Here is a 27,976-nt window from a genome sequence, read left to right as displayed (position 1 = left end):
CTACTCCTTTTCCCAACTAAACGCCGTAAGCTTGCTCAACCCACGCCAGAGGTAATCGATCAGTATCGAACCTTCTCTTGGTAATTAAACTAAATACGAAACGGCGAAACGGTAAACGCAATAGGGGTGGAGTTTCCCAGCACCGTGAAACGTAGCAAATTTAAAATTTTAAACCAAAATTCTCAAAAAGGGTACAATTTGTATTTATTTCGCTCATTCGGGTTGGACCGTAATTTAGCTAACTTATCATGGCCATGTGTGAATGAAAAACTCACGTACCTGCGCAGGTTTTGACCGATGTGACGTATCGATAACTAGCTGGTCCGGAGATCCTTTTTTCAGCGGTCTTCCAGACGCACTTTATGATTTTTCAAACCACAATCTGTTTTTCAGCGGTCTTCCAGACGTGCTTTGTGATTTTCCAAACTACAATCCGTTTTTCAGCGGTGTTCCAGACGCGCTTTGTGATTTTCCAAGCCACAGTCTGTTTTCAGTGGTCTTTCAGACGCGCTTTGTGATTTTCCAAACCATAATTTGTTTTTCAGCGGTCTTCCAGAAGCACTTTGTGATTTTCCAAACCACTAATTGTTTTCCAGCGGTTTTCCAGACGCGCTTTGTGATCTTCCAAACCACAATCCTTTCTCCAGCGTTCGTCCCGACGCGCTTTGTGATTTTCCAAACCACAATCTGTTTTTCAGCGGTCCTCCAGACGCACTTTGTGATCTTCCAAACCACAATCCTTTCTCCAGCGTTCGTCCCGACGCGCTTTGTGGTTTTCCAAACCACAATCTGTTTTTCAGCGGTCTTCCAGACGCACTTTGTGATTTTCCAAACCACAATCCGTTTTCCAGCGGTCGTCCCGTCGCGCTTTGTGATTTTCCGAACCACAATCCATTTTGCAGCGGTCTTCCAGACACGGTTTTCCAGAAACAATGAACAATAAAAAAAATGCCCTTTTTTCCAAACCACAATCCGTTTTCCAGCGGTCTTCCAGATGCGCTTAGTGATTTTACAAGGCACAATCTATTTTCCAGCGGTCGTCCCGACGCGCTTTGCGATTTTCGAAACCAAAATCCGTTTTTCAGGGGTCTTCCAGATGCGCTTTATGATTTTCCAAACCACAATCCGTTTTTCAGCGGTCTTCCAGACGCACTTTGTGATTTTCCAAACCACAATCCGTTTTCCACCGGTCGTCCCGACGCGTTTTGTAATTTTCCAAACCACAATCTGTATTTCAGCGGTCTTCCAGACGCACTTTGTGATTTTCTAAACCACAATCCGTTTTCCAGCGGTCATCCCGTCGCGCTTTGTGATTTTCCAAACCAAATTGTTTTTTAGCGGTTTTCCAGACGCACTTTGTGATTTACCAAGCCACAATCCGTTTTGCAGTGGTCGTCCCGACGCGCTTTGTGTTCTTCCAAACCACAACCCTTTCTCCAACGTTCGTCCCGACGCGCTTTGTAATTTTCCAAACCAAAATCTGTTTTTCAGCGGTCCTCCAGACGCACTTTGTGATTTTCCAAACCACAATCCTTTCTCCAGCGTTCGACCTGACGCGCTTTGTGATTTTCCAAACCAAAATCTGTTTTTCAGCGGTTTTCCAGACGCACTTTGTGATTTTCCAAACCACAATCCGTTTTCCAGCGGTCGTCCCGACGCGCTTTGTGATTTTCCGAACCACAATCCATTTTGCAGCTGTCTTCCAGAAACGCTTCGTGATTTTCCAAACCACAATCTGTTTTCAGCAGTCTTCCCGACGCACTTTGTGATTTTCCAAACCACAATCCGTTTTCCAGCGGTCGTCCCGACGCGCGTTGTGATTTTCCTAGCCAATCCGTTTTTCAGCGGTTTTCCAGATGCGCTTTGTGATTTTCCAGCGGTCGTCCCGACGCGCTTTGCGATTTTCCAAACCACAATCCGTTTTCCAGCGGTCGTCCCGACGCGCTTTGTGATTTTCCAAACCAAAATCCGTTTTTCAGCGGTCTTCCAGACACGCTTTGTGATTTTCCAAAACCACTGACTGACTTACTGATCGTCTTGATGCTTATTCCAGTTCAGTTTGGCATCTAGGATTACTTCTAAGAATTTTACCTCTTTGGGAAGATCCTTTAATTACGTAACGCAAAAATTGGTTATTTTCAACCCGCCTTTCCCTATGTAACCCTAGGGGGTATGTCGGACAACAATGCGTAATGGCGGATGTATTACAATTCCAAAACTTACTGATGAAGTTTTGATAATCTTGTATGTTTTTTTATTTTAAAACTTAAAACATAATATGCATGACGATCAGTAAATCAAAGCCTATTTAATCTTGTCCTCCACAACCAGCACAGTGTGACAAGAAATCAATTGGACAAAACGTCGAATGAACAAATATACGAAACAAAATGTTGAGTAATATGTGAAGAATATGCTTCGTAATTAAAATCTTGAGTCTGAAGCTTGAGAAGCTCTATGGCGTTCTTTCAAAATGCTCAGAAGCCATTTTTTAAGTGGCTTGAAAGCTGCTTTTCAAGAGGCAAGGAAGCCTACTTTCAAGAGGCTCGGATGGGTCCTTATAAGAGTCTCGGGGGACTCCTTTCGAGAGGCTTGGAAGCGTATTTTCAAGAGGATCAGCCTTTTAAATGGCTCGAAAGCAACCTTTCAAGAGGCTCGGAAACCTCCTTTCAACAGGCGTGGAAGCCTACTTTCAAGAGGTTCGAAAGCCTCCTTTCATGAGGCCCGGAAGACTCCTTTCAAGAGGCTCGGAAGGCACTTTCAAGGCGCTCGGTAGGATCTTTTCAAGAGGCTCGGATATGCTCCAATCAACTTTATGGAGAGCCATAAATCCCGTTAGTTTTTAGATATGTTTTTCGTATTTTATTATTTTGCTTTAATTCATTCACACCAAAAAAACAACATTTTAAAAAATAAATTAATAGCAACATTTTTTCATGAATTAATTTAAGAACTGCAGTTAATTTTTTTTATTGGTCTGTTGATTGTAATATTCAAATTAAATCATGAAAAAAATGTTACTTAAGACATTTTGAAAAGTAAGGCGAGAGTTCCAAGAATATTTGAATTTCTTCGAACATTCACGCGAAATTCCGTAGCTTTTACTGCAGGAATCTGATGAAGCTGATGAATTTCCGTGTAAATTCTTGGATAAATAGCTTTAGAACATCTTGTCAAATTTATCACGATAGCGGACCACAGAGAAACAAACGTCTCATTCAATGCATGTTCCATCTTTAATCTTTTCAACGGTGGATTAATTTTTTCGTAGGTGGATTTGCTTGTGTTTGACGTTTGGACACTATCGCCATCTGGTAGCCGCTTGTTCACACGCAGTGCATTAAGCATTGGGTAATAGTATTTTCTTGCATTTTGTTCTAAGTCAGCGGTTCTCAACCTGGGGTACATGTACCCCTGGGAGTACCTTCGCTGGCACTAGGGGGAACTTCCGAAAAAAATGCGTAATGGCGGACGTATTACAATTCCAATCAAAAACAGGGAATGCAAAATAACAACATTACCAATGCAAATCACAATGCAAATCACAACAATTACCTCTCCATATTCGTTGCAAATAAAATGGAACGCAACATATTGTCTTCATCCTCTGCAGATGAGGACAAAGAGTTATCGCTATTTTCTTTTGTTGGTGGTTTGTTGCATTTTTCAGCGACAATTACATTCCTTGATCAAAACTAATTGATAATGTTTTGATAATTGTGTAAATTTTTATTTAAAAAAAAATTATATTGTACATAATATGCAATGGATCATTAAATCCCAATTGAATCCTGCCTTCCACAACCAGCACATTGTATGAACCGCTGCGGAACAAAAGATCAAACGAACAAAACGTTGAATAAATAAAATGATTTTTTTTTTCATTAAACCTCGTTTGCTTCGTTGCAAGAGGATTAGAAACATCCCAAGTTACCAGTAAGCATTATATAAGGCAGCGGTTCTCAACCTTTTCCTTGAGAGGTACCCCTACGAACTTTTGCATTAATTGAGGTACCCCCTTTCGAAAATAGGGTTCCAATCCTCTTGAAAAAGTAATTCCGAGCCCTTTGAAGGGAAGCTCCTTTCAGCTTTTGAATTCCTACTAAAGTCGGTTTCCGCGCCTCTTGATTAAAGGCTTCTGAGCCTCTTGTAGATAGGCTACCGAACCTTTTGAAGGCGGTTTTCGAATCAATTGAAAGGAGGCTTCCTTTGCATCTTGAAAGGACGCTTCTGAACCTCATGAAAGTATGCTTCCAAGCCTCTTTATAGAAGAATTCTGAGCTTCTTGGAGCGAGGCTTCCGAGCATCTTGAAAGGAGGCTTCCGAACCACTTAAAAGTAGACTTCCGAGCCTCTTGAAAGCAGGCTTCTGAGCCTCTTAAAAGGAGGCCTACGAGCTTCTTCAAAGGAGGCAACCTAACCACTTGGAAGGAGGCTTCCAAACCTCTCGAAAAGAGGTTTCCTAGCCTCTCGAAAGGAGATTTCCGAGCCTATTGGAAAAAGGCTTCAGAGCCTAACGAAAAGAGGCTTTTGAGCCTCTTGAAAGGAGGCTTCTGAGCCTCTTTAAAGGAGGCTTCTGAGCCTTTTGAAAGGAGGCTTCAGAGCCTCTTGAAAGGAGGCTTCTGAGCCTTTCGAAAGGAGGCTTCTGAGCCTCTTGAAAGGAGGCTTCTGAGCTTCTTGAACGGAGGTTTCTGAGCCTCTTGAAAGGAGGTTTCTGAGCCTCTTGAAAGGAGGCTTCTGAGCCTCTTGAAAGGAGGCTTCTGAGCCTCTTGAAAGGAGGCTTCTGAGCCTCTTGAAAGGAGGCTTCTGAGCCTCTTGAAAGGAGGCTTCTGAGCTTCTTGAAGAGAGGCATCTGAGCCTCTTGAAAGGCGGCTACTGAGCCTCTTGAAAGGAGGCTTCCAAGCCTCTTAGAAGAAGGCTTCCGAGCCTCTTCAAAGAAGGCTTCCGAGCCTCTTGAAAGGATTTTGAAAGGAGGCTTACGAGCCTCTTGAAAGGATACTTTTGAGCCTTAAGAAAAGAAGGCTTTTGAATTTCTTGAAAGGGGGCTTCCGAGCGTCTTGAAAGAAGGCTTCCGAGTCTCTTGAAAGAAGGTTTCTGAGCCTCTAGAAAGGAGGCTTCCGAGACTTTTGGAAGGAGGATTTTGAGCCTCTTGAAAGCGACTTCCGAGCCTTTTGAAAGGAGCCTTCCGAGCCTCTTGAAAGGAGGCAACCTTACCACTTGAAAGGAGGCTTCTAAAGTGCCCAGGAGGCTTCCGAGCATCTTGAAAGGAGGCTTACGAGCCTCTTGAAAGGATTTTGAAAGGAGGCTTACGAGCCTCTTGAAAGGAGACTTTTGAGCCTTAAGAAAAGAAGGCTTTTGAACTTCTTGAAAGGGGGCTTCCGAGCGTCTTGAAAGAAGGCTTCCGAGCCTCTTGAAAGAAGGTTTCTGAGCCTCTAGAAAGGAGGCTTCCGAGACTTTTGGAAGGAGGATTTTGAGCCTCTTGAAAGCGACTTCCGAGCCTTTTGAAAGGAGCCTTCCGAGCCTCTTGAAAGGAGGCAACCTAACCACTTGAAAGGAGGCTTCTGAAGTGCCCAGGAGGCTTCCGAGCCTCTTGAAAGGAGGCTTACGAGCCTCTTGAAAGGAGACCTTCAAGCTGCTTGGAATAAGGCTTCCGAGAAGCGTAGAAGGATGCTTCTAATCCTCTTGCAACGAAGCAATCGAGCTTTAGTGCAAAAACAATCATTTTGTTCATTTGATGTTTTGCTCGTTTGATCTTTTGTTCCGCAGCCCTTCATACATTGTGCTGATTGTGGAAGGCAGAATTCAATTAGGATTTATTGATCGCATTGCATATTGTGTACAATATAAATGTTTGAAATAAAAAAATACACAATCATCAAAACTTTATCAATGAGTTTTGATTGAAATTGTAATACGTCCGCCATTATGCATTTTTGTCTGAGGTACCCCCTAGGACCAGCGAAGGTACCCCCAGGGGTACATGTACCCCAGGTTGAGAACCGCTGATATAAGGCATTTAAGTGGCTGCAAAACATTAAATGCCAATAAGCCCTATACTGCCGTGAATCGCATATCTGTCCCATCTTTGCTGGGTTTCCTATTCATATGGGACAAATATGCGATTCACGGCAGTATAGGCGCCTTTAATGCTATTTTAATGCAGGTTTTGGCCCAATATATGGCTTCTTAAATGCTTAATCCTACTTTATCGATAAATTAGAAATTTTGCTGAGTAGCATTTATTCAGCATCCGAAATGCTGAATAAATGCTTAATTTTAAAAACAAGAAAACAAGTTGTTTTAATCGCATTTTTTTTCTATTTCTTTTTGTACATAGTTTTTTTTTCATATTATATCGTTATTGTATTTTCATATTTGAAATGGAACACAATTTTTTAACCGTCTAAGACGAATTAAGTACTCTCCATTTAATTCCACCAATTATTTTTGATATATTTGCAGATAGGTATTTCGACCACAACTGTGTGGTCGTCTTCAGTGTCTCATACTTGACTCGACTAAAGCCTTTAATCAAGAGGCGCGGAAACCAACTTTAAAGGGATTTAAAAGCTGAAAGGAGCTTCCCTTCAAAGGGCTCGGAACTATTTTTTCAAACTACTTACGAGAGGGGGTACCTCAATTAATGCAAAAGTTTGAAGGGGTACCTTTCAAGAAAAATGTTGAGAACCGCTGTTCTAAGTGAAACGTTTGTTTCTCTTTTTTTCTTGCAAGAATTCCCGCAATCATTCCTGACTAAATTCCTGCTGATATGTTCGAAAATCTTCCTCTGAAATTTCGATTATTAGAATTTTAAGAACATATTTCTTAATGATATGGAAATGCTAATATAATCTTCCAAACTTAGACATACATGTTCCCGATAGAATTAGAGGCGAAAGTATAGATTTGATAGTTCCGTTATGATACGGCAGACATGAAGAATGTTTCAGAGAAGTGGATTTGAAAGCGAGCGGAGGATAATATTTGTGATGGTATAAATCTCACGACCTTTCTTCTGCCAAACTCCCGTATGAAGGGGAAAGAAGAATATCAGCGTAGAAGCTGATATATCTCCACTGGCTTCCACAGCACTCATAATAATAGTTTTAGACAATCTGAAATAAATAAAATTCCTCAAGGTACAAAATTCCTGCAGTCTGTATAATTATAGGAAGCTATTGATGACTTCTTATAGTTCATAGACATTTATTGTCCGTAAAAACTCTTACGTTACCTATGAGCTCGGTAGGTTAGGTAGGTCTTATTACACCTGAATCTTGCTGAACCTCTAGGAGCCACTTCGCCTTTCTTGAATCTTTATGGTCGTACAGTATTATATTTGGTATTTTTCAAAACTTTCAAGATATGTATCTACCAGTTGAAACCTTTTAATGTCATACCTCATAAACTGTTTAAGTAGGATTAAATGTTTTGTCGTGTAAAAATCTGTATTCAGCATCAAATTAACGGTTTATGCGGCCCAAAGATCACACGACATTCTTCATCTCTGCACACTTTTTAAATGAAATCTGGGTTATTGTCAATCCAATTCTGAACATCTGGAACGCAATGCAGATATGTATAACAATGGATCCCTAGATCCCTATCCTCTATACCTAGTATTAACCAAATTCATCTTAATTTCTGAGAATTTTGATTTACCGTATTGATACATTTCCTCAACGCGGTAACCAGACTGATAATTTTCCTTTTGTGTTTCATTGCAGGTCGTTACGCTGCCCGAATAGATCAACGCCGTTATTAGCTAAGCGCAGTAATCATCATCAGCGCCGTACAATTCCGCCCGCCATCCGTCATTCCGAATAGGCGTGAAAGGTTAGTAGTCGTTGTTTGGTTCCTTCTTTCCATGTTATTGCGATTCTCCACGTTCTTCGCAACGAATTCGATAGCCCCATCGTAGCACCGTAGCACCAAACCTTCGAAACGCGTGCCCCGTACGCAATTTTCAATCCGGACACGTTCCAAGCCTGACGGCTGACGTAATCTCTCACACACGCAACGACACCCAAGTTCTGTGCCAAACAAATTGCCTGTCCGAATGAAGTTCTAAATATGAGCACCACTTCCTGCTATTGAATTGCCTGCGATGATGCGCAGCTGGCCCGAAGGTGCCTTCCAATTTTGTGTGCTCGCTTGCGTTTACCTTTTGCCGGGCCACTATCGACGAACGAACCGGGATCAGATAGTAGCGTTTCCTATAATTTCGTTTTGGTCACACATCACCGATTATGGCGAAGCCGTCCATCCTTTCTTCCACGGGGGGTGTCGTCAAAACAAATCTTGCGTTGCGTAGTGGTCCGAAATTTGGATTCCTTAGTTTTATTTTCAGCTCTCCTTCCCGAAACTGAGTTTTGTGGTTAGGTTAGGATGTCATTTGAGAATGAGTGTTGGTTGAGTATTAATATATGACGAATACAATTTAACTCAATTTGCTTGAAATCAAGCAAATTTCAACCCAAGAATCAATGAGAATTGAACCGGTTGTCTTCGGAATGAGAATTCAGTAACTTTAATTATTCGGCGAGTTGAACAATATCTTTCGATTCCTTCAAACCACTCTGAGCGCGAGTTCGCACAGCTGATGAATCGAATTGCGGTTTCCTTGCCTTCTAACTAAGGTCTCTTGTTTCATAATAATTTACGGTGAGCAGCCAAGAAGGGGACATAACTGTTTCGCCATCCGTCGACCTATTCCGTTCCGTTCCGTTGTGTTTTGAATCGGGCGGTGTGCATTCACGCGATAATAGTTCATTAGATTGAAATTCTTTCTGCTGTTTGGTTTTCCAATTTTCCCGTTGTATTTGTTGTTGTTTCTGTTAAGTCCATACTCTCGGAGTCCTCCTGTTGGAGTTATTAATAAAAGTGATTACGAAACAATGGCATATTTTGCCGCGATTTCCTGCTAATGTTTGGCATTCATTTCGCTGGAACAAAAACCTTGCGGGGAAATATTTGCAATCGTTTCTGCAGTCGGATGGCTGTGTATGCCTTCCAATGCCAATTCATATTTATTTTTGTTTTCTCCAATGAGAGATAAGCGTTCAGAGTTTGTTCAAAGCGAATTACCACTCTGACTGTGGTCAATATTGACTTAAACCAGTGATTTTTTTTCAGTCAAATAGCGCTATTAATTTGCAGATTAAATTTTAAACTGCGTAACATTTCAATAATGCAAATGCCCAATAGAGCTGTTTGGGATTAATGCGACCTTAGACTTCTATGGAGTGTTTAGTGTTTCCAGCAGTCCTATTTCACTGTGTGCAGTCAACGAGTTCGTGCTTTTTATAAGTCGCCGATCTTAATTATGTCTAATCAATGATTTTGTCTAATTTTTAGACAAAATGTAATACTGAAGCAGCTTTTCCTATTGTAAATATTTAACGGTGTTATCGTTTTTTTTTCGACAGAAGATATTTAACCAGATATAAACATTCTAGGGGAAAATACCTATTCTTGGCAGTCTAAGACATTCGCCAAATTGAATGATAAAAATAATGAATAATTACACTAAAACACAGGTACAGTTTAACTGGTATACATTTGTATGCTCTTTCTTTTATGATTGGTATTCACTAAATATAGCAGCTTTTACCACAAACTCAGTAAATTTAATATAAAGTAACAGGTCAACGTTTCTTCTATTGGCATAGCAATTTCTATTATCAGCAATGAGTTAGCAACTAGACATGGAAGTAGAAAACTGGTAATGTATTGGTGCCAAATGCTGGTTGTTTATATCCTCCAGTAGTAAAATTCATTCATATTAATCGGCCGCACGCTCATCTCGCTTCACTCAATTTTGGAACAAACTTTATTATTTATCAAAACTGGCTTAAAACAAAACATGATTTTTTAGCCTTGGCATCAATTTTATGTCATGTAAACAGATAGGCAAAAGCATTTAAACACATTGTAAAACAAATTTAACCCTTATGCGGCCAACAAAAAACAGACGTGAATGGCAGATAGGGTACTACCCAAGTAACCATTAAGCCGTAAAAAGCGACTTTATTTCGGTTCTATAGTCGCATAAAAACTTGAACAACAGTGCTAATAATATTTAAATTATATTTTAGTGCTGCTCAAAAGCCGCTTTTGGCGAATTATTTGGCTGATATAGTGCTTGCCCCTACCAATTTTTCCACGCCTATGCCAAAATGTCAAAATTTTTAGACGAGTTGGAACGGGACGAAAAAAAAAGAAATGAAAAATAATTGTTTGCGTTCTTTCTTTTTTCTTCCCATTGGGATTCGATGATTTTTTTGCTTATTATATTTAATTCCGGGATTGAACGCTTGAACTGTGTTCAGGCTTTGATTCAGGTTTGCTGCTTACTTTACCATCTGATCCATCACGGATTTGAATGGGTGTATTGCTGGGAAGGGATAAAAACAGAAGGATTTCATCTGATGTCTTTGAATCAAAGGGCGAGAAACTTGGCGAGAAAGCATTGGAAATGAAAAATGAATCATGTGTAAATAATTGGACGGAACTGTTTTTTTGTATTCAAGAAGCCTATCTAAAGGTATCTTTTAGGTAAATATCAATAAATATATTGCCGTAGAACACATTCACAGCTCATACAGCATTTATCAGCATGGTCCATGCAATGTGTTGTAGACTATTTATGATTCTCTTCTGGAGGGGGGACTCCCATACAAATAAAGTACAAATTTCTGATTTAATCGAAAATTAATCTAAAAAATAGAATCTAAATTTGCAAATTTCGAATACTTCTTTTAAATAATGTAAAAATATATAATTAATCAATTTTAGGTGAAACGAAGCTCGTCGGTTCTGGTAGTATAGTATATTAACAATATATTCCACCTCGTAAGTCTTCATATGTTGAATAATGGGCAGCACTGTCCTATCCAGCCGCTGGAGCCACCCCATTCTTACACTACGTTTCACAGTTGAATAATAGACAATACCCTAAAAGTAGGCAATTATTTATGGTTGAAATGCGCTATGTAGGAACGGGAATGGTTATGATTTTTTTTGATGAGCTTAGAAAGTATTGAAGTTACAAAAGAAAGACGGTCCTGTCAGCCACATAAGGGTTAAAATACTACGGTGTTACTATCACTTTTGATATAATGCATGGTCTGCGTAAAAAAATATGAAGCATTTGTATTTTAACACTTTTTTTTTAAATGCCATCGCCGGATATTTTGTTCGTATTTTTGCTAAAATCAATTCACATAGAATTGTGCGTGGTATATCCTTAGCGTGTGTTTGATATGCTCACAAACACATTCTCTCGCTCTATTCCGAAGTGTGCTGCTGTCAAAGAAAACGAACAGTCCCGATTTTATTTAGTGAAACATAGAGCAAATATTGCTTAAATTTGCTCTTTGTGGTGATAATCAAGTGGTGATAAAGTGTAAAAAGTAGTTTACGTACTTAATTTGTCGTGTCATACGCAATTAAGAGGAGAAACAGGCGATCCAAAAAAGTAAGTAACAGTTTGCTTTTCGTGCGCTGCTTTCTTTGGCAATGCAATGATGGCAAGGATTTCGTAGGTGCAAATTTGTTTCGGTGAATAACACATCAAATCTTGCTACTTTTACACAAACAACTTATTGAAATGAAAGCTTAGACTTGAAATTGTGTGATTGAATCAAAATTATGTTCAAAAATAGTGTATGTTTGCTGGAAAACGCAAATATTTTTGAGGGTGCCAACAACTGTCGCACCCTGCCAATGCCGTATTCTACCCTATCTAACTGTCTATGGAAAGAAGCAAAAAAAGATGCTTGCAAATAAAGCCAATATTGCGTTATTTTTTGTTTGCAATATACTACAATAATTTTTTTTTATTTAGTTTTTGAGTCGTCGGTGTAAAACTTTTTGTCACAAATGATAAGACAATATTTACTCGCAAAAAATCGAGGCACGGACTTTGATGGGAGAGGATCTGGAACTCCAGAGACCTATTGTCTCAGATCAGAAAGGGCAGAACGGTCCTATGCCGAAGAATCAATTCCCGCAAGTCTGCTACAAGATATCACTGGCGGTACCAGAGCTCTGGTAATGATGGGGCACCAGCATTTTTGGCGTAATTGGTTCATTTATAATTTATAATTTATAATAAAAGTTAGGCAGCTTTAAATATAACAAAATCTTTATTGCATTTCATCGCCTATAATTGAGAAGTTCACTAGAAATTTCTCAAGAGATTCCTTTGAAAATTCAAAGTAGGAAAACTAGAAAATTTCAAAAATTTCTTCGTTGATTCCTCTACGAGTTCTACTAGACATTTCTTCAGAAATTCTTCTGGAAATTCCATTGGAAACACCTTTAGGAATTCTTTCGAATTTCCTTTAAAAATTTATACGAAAAATTTCGTTGTAAGAATTTTTCCAAAAATTCATTAAGAAATAAAATAGGAAATACTAAAATACTAAAGGAATTTTCCGAAGAGTTTTTAACAGAATTTTTAAAGAAATGTTCAGATGAAATTTCGGAAAGAATTCTCAAAGTAACTTTCGAATGATTCCTAAAATTCTGATGTGATTCCCGAGAAAAAAAAACCTCAACGGAATTTCCGAAGGTTTCAAAGAATACTTAATTAAATTTCCGGATGAATGTTCAAATAAAGTCTTGAAAAATTTTTGAAAGAATTCCAAGAATTTCTTCCTAGAAGGATCTCTTAAAGAATTTCTGATAGAACTTCTTTAAAAAAATCCTGAAGGCCGGGAAACTTCTTTTCAAGAAATTCAGAAACCTGCTTTCAAAAGGCTGAGAAGCCTCCTTTCAAGAGGCCTGGAAGCCTCCTTTCAAGAGGCCTGGAAGCCTCCTTTCAAGAGGCCTGGAAGCCTCCTTTCAAGAGGCCTGGAAGCCTCCTTTCAAGAGGCCTGGAAGCCTCCTTTCAAGAGGCCTGGAAGCCTCCTTTCAAGAGGCCTGGAAGCCTCCTTTCAAAAGGCCTGGAAGCCTCCTTTCAAGAGGCCTGGAAGCCTCCTTTCAAGAGGCCTGGAAGCCTCCTTTCAAGAGGCCCGGAAGCCTCCTTTCAAGAGGCCTGGAAGCCTCCTTTCAAGAGGCCTGGAAGCCTCCTTTCAAGAGGCCTGGAAGCCTCCTTTCAAGAGGCCCGGAAGCCTCCTTTCACAAGGCCCGGAAGCCTCCTTTCAAGAGGCCCGGAAGCCTCCTTTCAAGAGGCCCGGAAGCGTCCTTTCAAGAGGCCCGGAAGCCTCCTTTCAAGAGGCCCGGAAGCCTCCTTTCAAGAGGCCCGGAAGCCTCCTTTCAAGAGGCCCGGAAGCCTCTTTTCAAGAGGCCAGGAAGCCTCCTTTCAAGAAACCCGGAAGCCTCCTTTCAAGAGGCCAGGAAGCCTCCTTTCAAGAGGCCAGGAAGCCTCCTTTCAAGAGGCCAGGAAGCCTCCTTTCAAGAGGCCCAGGAAGCATCCTTTAGAGAGGCCAGGAAGCCTCCTTTCAAGAGGCCAGGAAGCCTCCTTTCAAGAGGCCAGGAAGCCTCCTTTCAAGAGGCCAGAAGCCTCCTTTCAAGAGGCCCAGAGCGTCCTTTCAAGAGGCCCGGAAGCCTCCTTTCAAGAGGCCAGGAAGCCTCCTTTCAAGAGGCCCAGAAGCCTCCTTTCAAGAGGCCAGAAGCCTCCTTTCAAGAGGCCAGAAGCCTCCTTTCAAGAGGCCAGGAAGCCTCCTTTCAAGAGGCCAGAAGCCTCCTTTCAAGAGGCCAGGAAGCCTCCTTTCAAGAGGCCAGGAAGCCTCCTTTCAAGAGGCCAGAAGCCTCCTTTCAAGAGGCCAGAAGCCTCCTTTCAAGAGGCCCGGAAGGCCTCCTTTCACAAGGGCCAGGAAGCCTCCTTTCAAGAGGGCCCAGGAAGCCTCCTTTCAAGAGGCCCAGGCCTCCTTTCAAGAGGCCAGGAAGCCTCCTTTCAAGAGGCCAGGAAGCCTCCTATCAAGAGGCCCGGAAGCGTCCTTTCAAGAGGCGCGGAAGCCTTCTTTCAAGGAGACAGCAACCATCCTTTCATGAGGCCTGGAAGCATCCTTTCATGTGGCGAGGAAGCCTCCTTTCAAGAGGCCCAGGAAGCGTCCTTTCAAGAGGCCAGGAAGCCTCCTTTCAAGAGGCCAGGAAGCCTCCTTTCAAGAGGCCAGGAAGCCTCCTTTCAAGAGGCCAGAAGCCTCCTTTCAAGAGGCCCAGAGCCTCCTTTCAAAGGCCAGGAAGCATCCTTTAGAGGCTCGGAAGCCTCCTTTCAAGAGGCCAGGAAGCCTCCTTTCAAGAGGCCCGGAAGCGTCCTTTCAAGAGGCCCAGGAAGCCTCCTTTCAAGAGGCCAGAAGCCTCCTTTCAAGAGGCCAGAAGCCTCCTTTCAAGAGGCCCGGAAGCCTCCTTTCAAGAGGCCAGAAGCCTCCTTTCAAGAGGCCCGGAAGCCTCCTTTCAAGAGGCCCAGAAGCCTCCTTTCAAGAGGCCAGAGCGTCCTTTCAAGAGGCCGGAAGCCTCCTTTCAAGAGGCCAGGAAGCCTCCTTTCAAGAGGCCAGGAAGCCTCCTTTCAAGAGGCCCGGAAGCCTCCTTTCAAGAGGCCAGAAGCCTCCTTTCAAGAGGCCCAGGAAGCCTCCTTTCAAGAGGCCCGGAAGCCTCCTTTCAAGAGGCCAGAAGCCTCCTTTCAAGAGGCCAGAAGCCTCCTTTCAAGAGGCCAGAAGCCTCCTTTCAAGAGGCCCGAAGCCTCCTTTCAAGAGGCCAGGAAGCCTCCTTTCAAGAGGCCAGGAAGCCTCCTTTCAAGAGGCCAGGAAGCCTCCTTTCAAGAGGCCAGAAGCCTCCTTTCAAGAGGCCAGAAGCCTCCTTTCAAGAGGCCAGGAAGCCTCCTTTCAAGAGGCCAGGAAGCCTCCTTTCAAGAGGCCAGGAAGCCTCCTTTCAAGAGGCCAGGAAGCCTCCTTTCAAGAGGCCCGGAAGCCTCCTTTCAAGAGGCCAGAAGCCTCCTTTCAAGAGGCCAGAAGCCTCCTTTCAAGAGGCCAGGAAGCCTCCTTTCACAAGGCCCGGAAGCCTCCTTTCAAGAGGCCAGAAGCCTCCTTTCAAGAGGCCAGGAAGCCTCCTTTCAAGAGGCCCAGGAAGCCTCCTTTCAAGAGGCCCGGAATCCCCCTTTCAAGAGGCCAGGAAGCCTCCTTTCAAGAGGCCCGGAAGCGGCCTTTCAAGAGGCACAGGAAGCCTCCTTTCAAGAGGCCCGGAAGCCTCCTTTCAAGAGGCCAGGAAGCCTCCTTTCAAGAGGCCAGAAGCCTCCTTTCAAGAGGCCAGGAAGCCTCCTTTCAAGAGGCCCAGAAGCCTCCTTTCAAGAGGCCCTGAAGCCTCCTTTCAAGAGGCCAGGAAGCCTTCTTTCAAGAGGCCCGGAAGCTTCCTCTAAAGAGGCCAGGAAGCCTCCTTTAGAGAGGCCAGGAAGCCTCCTTTCAAGAGGCCAGGAAGCCTCCTTTCAAGAGGCCAAGAAGCCTCCTTTCAAGAGGCCAGAAGCCTCCTTTCAAGAGGCCAGGAAGCCTCCTTTCAAGAGGCCAGAGCCTCCTTTCAAGAGGCCCAGGAAGCCTCCTTTCAAGAGGTCCGGAAGCCTCCTTTCAAGAGGCCCGGAAGCCTCCTTCCAGGAGGCCCGGAAGCCTCCTTCCAAGAGGCCCGGAAGCATCCTTTCAAGAAGCCCGGAAGCCTCTTTTCAAGAGGTCCGGAAGCCTCCTTTCAAGAGGCTCAGAGTCTCCTTTCATGAGGCCCGGAAGCCTCCTTTCAAGAGGCCCGGAAGCCTCCTTTCACGAGGCCCGGAAGCCTTCTTTCAAGAGGCCCGGAAGCCTCCTTCCAAGAGGCCCGGAAGCCTGCTTCCAAGAGGCCCGGAAGCCTGCTTTCAAGAGGCTCGAAAGCCTCCTTTCAAGAGGCTCGAAAGCCTCCTTTCAAGAGGCCCGGAAGCCTACTTTCTTTAGGCCTGGAAGCCTCCTTCCAAGAGGCCCGGAAGCCTCCTTTCAAATGGGCTGGAAGCCTCCTTTCAAGAGGCCTGGAAGCCTCCTTCCAAGAGGCCCGGAAGCCTCCTTTCAAGAGGCCCGAAAGCCTCCTTTCAAGAGACCCTAAAGCCTCCTTTCAAGAGGCAGATTCGAAACATTTTTCTTATTGTTGCAAGAATTTCCGAAGGAATTCCTTCAGATGTTCCTGGTGGAATTCTTGCAGGAGTCTTAGAAGTAATTTCCAAATGAATTACTGTGGAAATAGTTTAAGGGCTGTCCATATACAACGTCGACAGGTTTTAATCAATTTTGGATACCCCCCTCCTACAGCGTGGACAGTTGCTAATACAAAATTTCAAAAATTTGTATGAACCGTGGACATTCGCCAAACTCCCCCTTCCCCCTAAACTGTCTACGTGGTATATGGACAGCCCCTTATATTAAAATTCCATTGATATTTGTGTTAAAAATGCACTAGAAATTCTTTTGTGAATTCTTTTAATAGTTTTTTTAATAAATTCCTTAAGAAATTAGTAAAGAAAATATTTTTGAAAATCTATTCAGGTTGTTCTTCGGAAGTTCTTTTAAGAATTCATTCGGAAATTCTACCTGAAATACATTTGGAAATTCCTGCACGAATTTCTACCAACATTTCTCCAGAAATTCTTTCGGGAACTAATTTTAAAAAAATCCCCTCGTACTATATTTGAACATTCCTCCAGCGATTACTTAGTAACACCTCCCTAAAGGCTTTTATAAATCAAGACCTACGTTAGAAGTTCCTGAAGGAATTTCCAAAGGCAATCTTAAATAAACTTCAGAAGGATTTCTCCTAAAGCAATTTCCGATGTTATTCCTAAAACAATTTCCGTAGGTGTTCGTGGAGGAACTGGAGTCCATAAATGAATTCTTAATTAAATTTCGGAATGGTTTATGAAATGCTTTTTCTTTGAATTTTCGAGGAATTTCCACAGAAATCTTCCAATTTATTTTTGGAGTTACAATTTATTTGTTCAATATTTTTGGAAATACCTTTCTAAATTTCCTCGAAAATCCCTTCAGAAAATCGTTCGGAATTTCTTATAAGCATTCCTTCTAGAATTTTTTTCAGAAATAAATTCAGGAATTTTTTAAAGAATCCTTCGGAAATTACTTCAAGAGCTTCACCTTAAGATTTCATCTGGAAGTTACTTTGATATTTCCGATAGAAACCCTTCCAAAAAATCATTTAGGATTTCCATTTCATTTTTTAATAAATTTCCGAAAAAAATCTATCAACGAATTTTCCAGAATAATTCCTGCAGGAATTTTGAAACGCTTCACTAAAAGGAAAAGGAAATTTCGATGGAATAAATGGATGAATTTGCGAAGGCCATCCCAGAGGTTTTACCGAAAGAATGTCTAAAAAGAAATAATGGCGAAATAATATTCTAAATTATATCTGGAGGAAATTCATGAAGTGGAAAGAATTATCAGAAGAAATTTTCAAAGAAATTCTTCAGGTAATTTTGAAATGAATTCTCGAAGAAGTTTCCAAAGGAAAACCTGAAAGATTTTCATATAGATTTTGCGAAGGAATTGCCAAATGTATTTCTGAAGGAATTTTTACAGTAATTCACGATGTATGTCACTTCCTATAGCGGCAAGAGACCTAACCTCTGCCAAAATCAGCACCTTGACCGTTAGAGTTAGCTTTGGAGCGTCCAACACTTCAAAACGGTGTCTTACAGACACTTCAACCGACGTAAAAGGCCCCAGAAATGCCCACAAAAACCAAGCGTATGGTCAACAAAAAGAGTGGTCTTCCGCCAAACCTTAACAATTTCTTCAGGACATACATTAACAACCACCACCCTGTAGCCTCGAACGTGCCAAAAATAACATACACTGGAACAAACTTTGGGCCGTTGTCTGGTCGGATAAGACAACTGACCGGGCGCTCTATTCCAACCGGAACCATTGCGACGTTCCCAGTGTCTGAGGATGGTAGTGCCAGTAGACCCCGGCACTTGGTGCATGAAGTTTCGCCAAGCCTGAAGAACCTATCCGAGACTTCAAATAGTCGCTTTTTTTAGCTTCTTTGGGCACACGGTTCCTATAATCCGCGAGGTAAGTGACTTCGGCCACGTTTTGATCATCCTGAAGACACCAATCTATGCCAAAAAAAAAGGTTCGTGTAGCTTTATGTTAGTTAGATGAATTAATTTCAGTTTTTCATTCATGCGTCAGTTTAATATCGAATCAGTGCTGCCCATACACACCGCGTAACAAGACGTGGAAGTCCAAACCAATGCAATGGCAATAGTACCGTTCAACAATTCAAAAAACGCATCTATCGATGCAATTGATAGGCGATGCCATTGAACTCTGTTGCTGCGTTCGTCGATTTGATCCGTAATTTGCGACCAATCTTCGCTGCCGTGATCTGCGGCTTGCACCGGAACGGCGATGCACCGAAAGGCACAGAAGTGGCGAATACAAACATAGCACTGAAAATAAAAAAAATGCATCAACGCTATTGAGGATCGATTCGGTTGGCGGAAGATGGGAAGTGGCAGTAAATGCACCTTTCAATTGGAAAAATGAGCGGTAAAATATTCTGCATTTTATTATGGTCGTCGCATTATGCGGAGCACAAACGTAACAGAGAAGAACGGGGGTGGTGCAGCATAAACAGCCAGACAGGGTCGCCCGACGCCACAGACAGCCAGCGTAAACAATCGAACTCGAGAGGTGAGGGCGATCTCTCGATGGATGGGAGGCACGGCCGGCACCACCGAACTGCTTGACTTTGCTTCGGGTGATGTGAAGCAGAAATAGCTGAAATAGAGAGCATTGAAACATTTTCCTACCAGTCGGTTGCGATTTTTTGCATATCGGTTGAATATCTTACAAACGACCGCCATCGATAACACCGCCAAAGCGATGAATGCCGCACTTTAGAAGGGCACACAGTGGGACTAGTAGTGATATAAATATTCGATGCTGGAATAAAGAACTAATGGCCAATCAATATTGGAACTATTGATATTGCAATGATAGGGTAATACACTTAATATAGTATATGAATCTTGAACTAGTCCACCTTTTTCTTGAATTTTGTATGTTCAAAACTTTTATACATATTAAAGTTTCATTCTACCCAGTTTAGTAAGAGTAGTTTGCAGTCGTGTTTAAATATGGTCCATATTTGGTATCCGAAACATAGAGAGGCGTACACTGCTTAATATTCGATGTTTCATTTAAATAAGTTGGGTTTCTACATTTTTGAAATTATGAATCAACTGTCAACAGATTAACTGTTGAGACTTCTTTTGAATGTAGGATTCTTCTAAGTAAATGTAACACGACCACGAGAGTGTTAATCATCATGTCCTCGAAAATGTCAAGAAACTTTAGTTCCAAGCTCGAATTTTATTTCACGATAACACTTATTTTGAGCTCTGTATGTTCCCTGCACTAAAAGTGGTGAAAACTGTGTTAAAGCGCAAATCGAGCTAACGATACACAGCACTTGAAATTCATCCCACAGTGCGCATGTCGTGCACCTCCACAGCATCCATCCAACAATGTACCTTTCAAGTTCCAACAACACGAACGATCATGAGCCCCCCCGAACAACATGATCTAGCGGCTGAGGTCGTGCGAAAACGGTAATTGCCGGCTTGCTATCTCCCAGTCAGTCAGTCAGTTGAGTCGGTTGGCTGCCGCTGCTAGGACCTTACGTCGCCATCGAGAGGCGATGGAGGCCGGTGCGGTGGTGGAGAGCTGTGCCAAGTTCAAGTACACAAATCTTCGAACATAGGCGGGCAATTGTTTTCCTTTTTGTTTGGCCCCTGATCGTCTGCCATCGAACTATGCGGGGCTAAGCCGGCACCAGATAAAATCACACACTACAACAAAATGATTAAAATGAAGCTTTCATCGAGCGATGGTTGTTATGTTGTTCGGCTTGAATGTGTCGGCTTGGGACGATTGGAACAGCATTGCGAACTTCAAAGCTATGGGTATAACAACTCCGGTTGTTTCGGTTTATGCAAAACATCCGAACCACCTACATGAGGGTGCGGTGTGCTAAATTATAATTTGACGTCTGATATGCGTTGTCTTTTTGCATTAGGCAACACGATTTCAACTGAAATTGATATTGGTGAAAGGCCAATAGTATTTCGACCAAATGCGAACCAATCGCTAATTCAGCAAGACATAGCTTACCCGCGCGTATGCCTATAGTCAAACGAAAGTGAATCCAATGGATTATGGAATTGACTGCTACGGAAATGAAACAACGGCTAGGGCTTTCACAGGTAGATGCCGCGATGCTGCGCTTTATCGTCGAACCCTTGGAAATAGTCCCAACCCTCATGGAGTCTCCACGTTGTCGTGTTCATCTGTTGCTAATTTATGTGGAGTATGTGAACCTCCATGAAGTCGATCGCACGGCTGCAGGCATATCACTTATGAAACACTCCGACCGGCATGATGACCAGATCTTGACGTCCGTTACGTTGTTGCTGTGAACGTGAACCACATTCGATCCATTCGCAGCTCAACGATCTTTTCCACGTTGGAATTCGTAACCCAAAACATTTCATAACCACACGCGAACCGGCAACCATCATGGTGCGATTCGTGATTGGTTCGACGTTTTTGGCATTTTCCTCTCGCCCAGCTTTTTGCGGTGTTAGTTCTTCCGGTTTTGGCGGTTCATTAGGCCACTAAGCCACCGGGGATGATGACGGCGACAGGCTACGACGATGACTACGGGACGGCGGCTCGAAATTAATGAGGAGTGATCTCGTGATGGTTGGTACGTTATCGCTCTTTTTATCGCTTGGATGAGGTGTTTTCGGAGAAATAAGAGTTTCATTACAAATTACCCAGAGGTTCATCAAATGAGCTAGAGGTGACGATGTTTTTTTTTGTGAATGTGAATGAAGCTATGAAACACAGGAAACCGGAAATAGTCATCGTGCAGGTAGTTTTGCTGCCGTTAATAGGTGGCATAATGGTTGAAACTTAACAGATACTTACTAAATAGTCATCAACATAAACAAATTTAATACTGCATGCATTACGTTGTTTTAGTAAAAGTTTCTTTGATTTGTGTACGTACTTTTATATAATTTTTCGACCATTCGATCCTAGAATTGTTCCTGTTTTGTGCCAACGATGGCATTAGCATTAGCATTGAGCAATTCGCACAAATTCGTAGGTAGTAAAAGCCTACACTATTTCATGATAGTAACATCACTTTTACCCATTGCCACAGATATTGATTTGGGACTAATCACTAAGCAATGCACTCTCCAATAGTCAATATCTGTCTTGGCCACGACCTTGCGAATAATGAGGAAGAATAAGAATGGCTAGTTGGACACCTACTCTAGAAATATGCAGAGAACTCTACGACCTCTCATAGGAGGTTTTGGAATTGTTAGTATAGAAGGTTATAACAGTAGGAATCATTTTATATGGTCGAAATAAATCGCACAAGTGTTCCATGGTAAAAGGGAGGGGGTCTCGTAGCGTAGTTGGCTATACGTTCGCCTTACAAGCGGATGGTCATGAGTTTGATTCCCAGCCCCTCCACCAAACCTCGTCGGTCACCGGATCCGCAGCCCATACATACGGTGGCGTTTGGGGTACGCGCCTTACCGTCACGACTGCCTGATGACTGACAACTTGTTCTTCTTGGATGCATTCCTCCAACGTTACCCGGATAAATGACAACTGAACAATGCAACGATCATTGGATACATACGACATGGACAAACGGACACAATAGACTCACGATGAGATGGATTGGCAACGACAACAATAATGAATAATGGAAATCTAAAAATAGATTCTGTGTGCATTCTGTACAGCAGAATACCACAGTAGATCTCGGCACAGTAGCGGTTAAGAGTGCCTACCAAATAAAGAAAGGAATAATCAAAAAAAGTAGTCCATGGTAAATTTTACTGAATTAATTGAGATTTTTTTTTAATTTCCATAAGTAAATTCTTCTTAATTTTTTTAAAGTACCGTGTTGCAGACGCATTTTAGTTAGTTTTTTTTTTCAAGTGTACCCCGTTTGGTACAAAGTCGTTTGTCATAATGTCCGTTTGGCATAATGGTCGATTGACAAAATTGTCATCAGAGATTTGTGATTGATGCATTAGATTTGTCGAGCGATTAAGTTACGTTACGATTAATTCAAATTTTGACTTTTTCGCTGCCCTACACGAAAGAAACATATTTACTCATTAATGGGTACTTTTTCTTTGCTAACTCTCTCTGCTGAAAAAAAAACTCATTTTTAGAGAATAAGTGGATCTACTCATTTAAATGAGTTAATCCACTTATTCTTCCAAAATGGTAAATTTTCCAGCGGAGAGAAAAAGATAGTAGATAAAAAGTACCCATTAATGAGTATACCATTTTTACCAGATATGCTTAAACGATGACATTTGCTGTTTTTATTCATTCATTTGGTTTAGCTTACTTTTAAACAGATAACACTGAATCAACCATTTGACGCCATAATACACGGTTCGAGGCCACATATCTTCAACCCCGAATGCGCCCCACGCTCGCCAAGTCCTTTTTTACCTGGTCAGCCCACCATGGGGCCTCCCCATACAAACAGGCGGACAAAAATATTGTCTTCCTTTTTTCAAACTTTACGATGGTTTTCATGTTGCAATAACAGGAAAATTTTGGCAAGCAACAATTTCAATCATTTTTCGACTAACTTTTGAAAAGAGCCTAATGTTTTGATTCTTGAAGCCGTAAATGCCCAGGACGAACTTTTAATCTTGTAAACCATGTATCTCGGAGGTTTCATAAGGTTGTTGCTTGAATTTTTTCACCTTAATCGAGGAGAATAGTTATACATGGTTATGCTTCTACGTACATGCAAACCCTTCCCTCAACACACCCTTTTTATGGTTGAGAAAACTAGGTGGTCTAAAACTGCCATATATAAAACTGGTCATATTTGACGATTTAATAGCCCATTTATGTAATATACACAGTATAAAAATGTTACAGCATATATGATGTAACAAAAAGGCTCCGTTCGATTCGACTCAATTTTTCATCACTTTTTAAAATTACAGGTCGTCGTTACTATGGAGCTTGTATTCAATATTGCATACAAGAAAAAGTTGGATGTAAAATAAGAGGCTATTGAACACAAAAACAAGCGTTTAAATATTTCCATGGCGTGTAATTTTCAGAATTTTTAACTGTGTAATTCAATTGAAAGAGATCTGCGCAACTATTGTAACAAAAACTTCTCCAATACATCTGGAAGATTGTGGTGAAGCTGCTCAATGAAAATTTTATGTGCATGAACCATGAACCTACAGTAATCAAACAAATCCATATAAGTCCCTAGAGCCCTTTTGAATGCCTCGGCATTCAAATAAGTCCAACGTTCTAGGCTGAGTTCAATTGGCCTACCAATCCAACTTCCAACAAACTATTTAGGCTGAATAAGCTTGTTTTTTAGCTGAAGAAGCCTATTTTCAACGAAATAAGCTATTTATCAGCTTTCAATATTCCGGAGACGAGCCAGCCTTGGGCTGAAAGTCTCCTTAATAAAGACACAAAAAAAGCTTTCAATATTTGTTGGACTATGCCTGGTATCAAACCGATTTCAACCCAATGTGCATCTATAAGTGCCCAGAGCCCTTGCGAGTACTTCACGATTTAAATGCGTCCAACGCAGATGTTGTAGTGTCTCCAAATTGTAAGGGAGTGGAGTTGAATTGGTCTACCAGGTCACCTACGCCTGATATTAAACCGATAGCAACGCAGCGTGCTCAAATTAGTCCCTAGAACTCATGTGAATGCTTCATCATTGAAATATGTCCAACGCAGGTGTTTTAGGGTCTCCAAATTGTCCGGGAGTTGACCGATAGCAACACAGCGTGTCTTTAAAGGCATTGTGAAAGCTTTGTCATTCAAATAAGTTCAACCCATATGTTTTTGATTCTCCATGTAACATCATTCCATGTGATGTATGATATATGTGATGTATCATGTCATTATTGTAGATGCACTTTCACGTTTTTTTCAGAACATGGCCAAATAAATTCATCATATTTTAATCGCCATGTCAACATGCAATTTTTCTTGTGGCTAAAAGAGCTTTTTGTACAGTGTCACCATTACCGCCGAATATTTCATCGGGTTACCTTTGCTTACTTCGATCACTAAGTTCATCAAATTGTTTTTGTGGACATCCACGGCCAGTTGACGTTGAGGGCGTTTCTGTGATGTACTCCAAATGGTCGTCGGGACAATCCTTAGTGTATTTCTCGAAACACTCTTGTTTGCGGTAAACCTTTTGCCATTGAAGCGAAGCCGCGTCCTCTCTGGAGTGGCCTCAGCCATCTCCAGCTCCTAGGGAATGTGATATTGTCGGTGGAGAGAAGAACAAGCTCTACCTTAACTCTAATTTTATTATCTACTTACATACTATATATATACATGATCAGGTAACTATCGAGAGGTAAATATTCATAATTATTTACCTATCGATGAGCTGCCTGGTTTTCATTGTCCTGATCTACCTTGACGGGTAGATGCTTTGAGACAATGTAGTGGTAGATCACCACATTACTCATCCCTATGAGAAAATAAATGATTTACTATTTAAATCATTTATTTTTTCGGATTACTTCTTCTTCTTCAGCAGGATGTGTCGGTGTGCAAATAATTATGCAACAATGGTGTTTTGGCAATCCTGCGCTATGAAGGTACCTCTCGAGGACCGGCAGTGATCAAAGGATTGCAATAACGCCCTCATCTCGAGAAGGATCATTACATCCTGCCAAGAATACCTACCTTTACAAACTGCTGTCAATTCGATGCGTGGACCTGGGTGCAACTTTTACCACATCTTCTATCGTATCGGCACTGCCGACTTCCGACTTCTTCGAACCTCAGTTCCGTTTCCTGTTCCGTTTATGCTCCTCTGATGTCCAACGCATCCCACCGCTGCCACCAATGAAGCGAAGCCGCGTCCTCTCTGGAGTGGCCTCAGCCATCTCCAGCTCCTAGGAATGTGATATTGTCGGTGGAGAGAAGAACAAGCTCTACCTTAACTCTAATTTTATTATCTACTTACATACTATATATATACATGATCAGGTAACTATCGAGAGGTAAATATTCATAATTATTTACCTATCGATGAGCTGCCTGGTTTTCATTGTCCTGATCTACCTTGACGGGTAGATGCTTTGAGACAATGTAGTGGTAGATCACCACACCATGCATTGTAAAAATGCTGGGCTACTACTTCAACTTTTTAAGTAGTCATTCTTCTTTGGCAAGATTAATATTATATTTTGCCTTGATATATTCAAATGCTTTTGTTGCCTTGAATCAAAACGCAACACCATGCTACTATGTTTCATATCATCACAAACAATTCTTTTCGGATTTTTTTTTTTCGATTAGATAACTACTGCACAATATAAACGTTGCTAGCGTTAAAGCCGTAAAGTTGTAAAATGACACATGAACAGAGGATTTCCTGTAAAATATGTAAAAAGGTTATCATGAAAACATTGAAAACTTTTTAGTCTAGTTGAGTAGATACACAGTTAAAAATTCTGAAAATTACACGCTGTGTAAATATTTAAACTCATATTTTTGTGTTCAATAGCCTTTAATTCCACATCCAGCTTTTTCTTGTACGCAATATTGAATACAAGATCCATAGTAACGACGACCTGTAATTTTAAAAAGTGCTATAACATTTTTATACTGTGTACAGTTTCTATATGGAATGAAAATTTTCATTCTGTTTTTACTATTTTCAACAAAAATAATAATTAGGTGTGTAACATTTTAAGACCAAATTTGACATTTTGGCACCAACATTTTAAAAGGGCAAAAAAAGGCTTTTCACGTCGCTGGTGGGCTTATTCGTGCCCACCCACGCAGTCCAGCGCAATTTAATAAAAGAAGAGGTTTCGTTGCTTCCATCAGTGGTGTGGAATCGCGTGGGTGGGTTCAAATGAGCCCACCAGTGACATGAGAAGCTTTTGTTTACAAAAGCAGGTTCCCCCTTTTGAAATGTTGGTGCCGATTTAACAGTTCCACCTTTCAAGAAGTGTTCAATTTGTACGATTTTTTGTTTATGCTTGCATAATCGAAAAACGTAAATTAACAACAACAAAAATTAAAAAAAAAATCCATTGTTTCGACCTTGTGCCAAAATGACGCTCATCAGCAGTTGTCCGCAGCTGGATTCTCGTTTCGCAGATATAGACCAACAGCTTAACTGTGGTGGTAGTCTCTTTAGACTTCTCGGCCCTGCTCGTTAGATATAGTCCAACCAACTTTAATTAACTGTCAACAACATACACATTTTAAAATTTGAACAATTACCTTTCCAACGGTGTATTAAATTCTAAAATTATAAATTGTTTGAAATGCATTTTTTCTATAATTTTCACAATTCTCCTTAGGCTGATGTCTGTTGCGCAATCACAGAGAGCTGAAATTTTGGGAACCTAGATGTGAGCTATCTGGCTATCAAATGGTTCAAGACACGTCATTCGCTCGCTGAGCTCTACGCCATCTTGTACCTGCCGGATCTGAAGGGAGCATCATCTTTGCAGGGTTTCTGTCCGACATTCTTGCAACATGCCCTGTGAAAATTTCTTCAAAATATCAATGACAAGTGTATCTTGAGTGTTAACTATCAGTGAATAGTGAGCGTTATTTATAGCAGTCAAAATATTTACACCGGTGGTTACTGGGTGTTCAAAGGTCCAAGAATATAAAAAAAGTTTTGCCGAAGCAGATAGCTGACATTGAGTGGCTGATCATGAAGAAATACCCAGAGCTGGTGCTAAATGGCTGAAGCTGGGGAGTGATCTTTACACTGAGAAACCAGTGAAACTTAACCCTGTCTAGATACATCCGGTGAGCCGTTTCCAATTATACATTATATAGCATATCCTATTCCTTCGTATATTTATATAATCCAATCTTTAATAGCGTGGATATGGATAATTGTCTTAATATAACTTAAACGCATAGTAAACTGCAGTTTACGAACTAGAAGAAAATTTTACGATTTTTTTAGATTTTCCTTAAAATATGTAACATTTTTCTGGCTTAAAAGGGCAGACACTTGATCTTTAAGGAGACAATGATGTATTATGTTCTTATTATGTTTGCGGAATCACTCATACTAAATTCCATCACCATGTAGAACTGTGCAATTTCTAGTGGTTTTGCAATATATAATATTCGATACATCTATAGTTTCTAATATTATTGTTTCATCCTTTTGACTGCGGATAGACTGGTGAATTACTGTGCGTCAAAATTTTCTACAAAAATTCAATATGAATCGATTTTTTCGGTTTGATCAAGTATTCATGATGAAATTGGTTCCATATCGAGGAAATATATTGACTTTAAATGTAGCAATTACTTGTTTCAGATACCCTTGTAAGACATACATAGACTTTCGTTATATTTAATTGAATTTTACTATATGGTATTTCTTAATATTTTTATCTATTTTTGAACTCTTTATTCGTGTATTCATGAACTGTCACATATTTTCATAAATTTTCATGTAAAGTGAACTTACCTTATCGCATAAGAGAAGTAAACAGAGGATTTTTTTTTTGTTACACATATATTTTTAATTTTTTACTTTTTTGCTTTTACAAGTCATCAATTGTAAGGGAGGTCGGATTTTTTCTTTTTTGGAAGGGATGTTGGTTTTGATGCACATATTGGGTTTGCCATTGGAGGGTGTTTTTTATGAGGTGTGCGAGGGAGAGTTCGGCTGCCGGTGGGACTTGAACCCGCACTATTCCATTAAGAACACGGACGTATTACCAATTATACAACAGCTGCCCTTGCGAGAAAGCTGTCCCATAACCAGCTAATAACGGTGGCATATGAGTCAATTTCCCGTATCCATCGAATCCTACTTTAGCAATATTTCACATCTTTTCTCTCTACCCAACTATGTGTATCGAAATTGAACAACAGTCGATCGCGTTTGAATCACAA

The 27,976-nt window shown here is 41.2% G+C and overlaps 1 protein-coding gene across 3 annotated transcripts in view; it reads left to right on the top strand.

The window, feature by feature from the left end:
* The window catches only part of LOC134226505 (uncharacterized), a 382,276-nt gene that overhangs the window by 165,939 nt on the left and 188,361 nt on the right, over positions 1-27,976 (top strand). For all 3 annotated transcript variants that reach the window (XM_062707327.1, XM_062707323.1, XM_062707324.1), the window contains exon 3: positions 7,727-7,835. The gene's annotated coding sequence lies outside the window, so the exon portion shown is untranslated. The remainder of the gene's footprint in view (positions 1-7,726; positions 7,836-27,976) is intronic.

The sequence above is a fragment of the Armigeres subalbatus genome, chromosome 3, assembly GCF_024139115.2.
Source record: "Armigeres subalbatus isolate Guangzhou_Male chromosome 3, GZ_Asu_2, whole genome shotgun sequence".
In the NCBI taxonomy this organism is placed as follows: domain Eukaryota; kingdom Metazoa; phylum Arthropoda; class Insecta; order Diptera; family Culicidae; genus Armigeres; species Armigeres subalbatus.
This window is presented reverse-complemented; position numbering and strand designations above follow the sequence as displayed.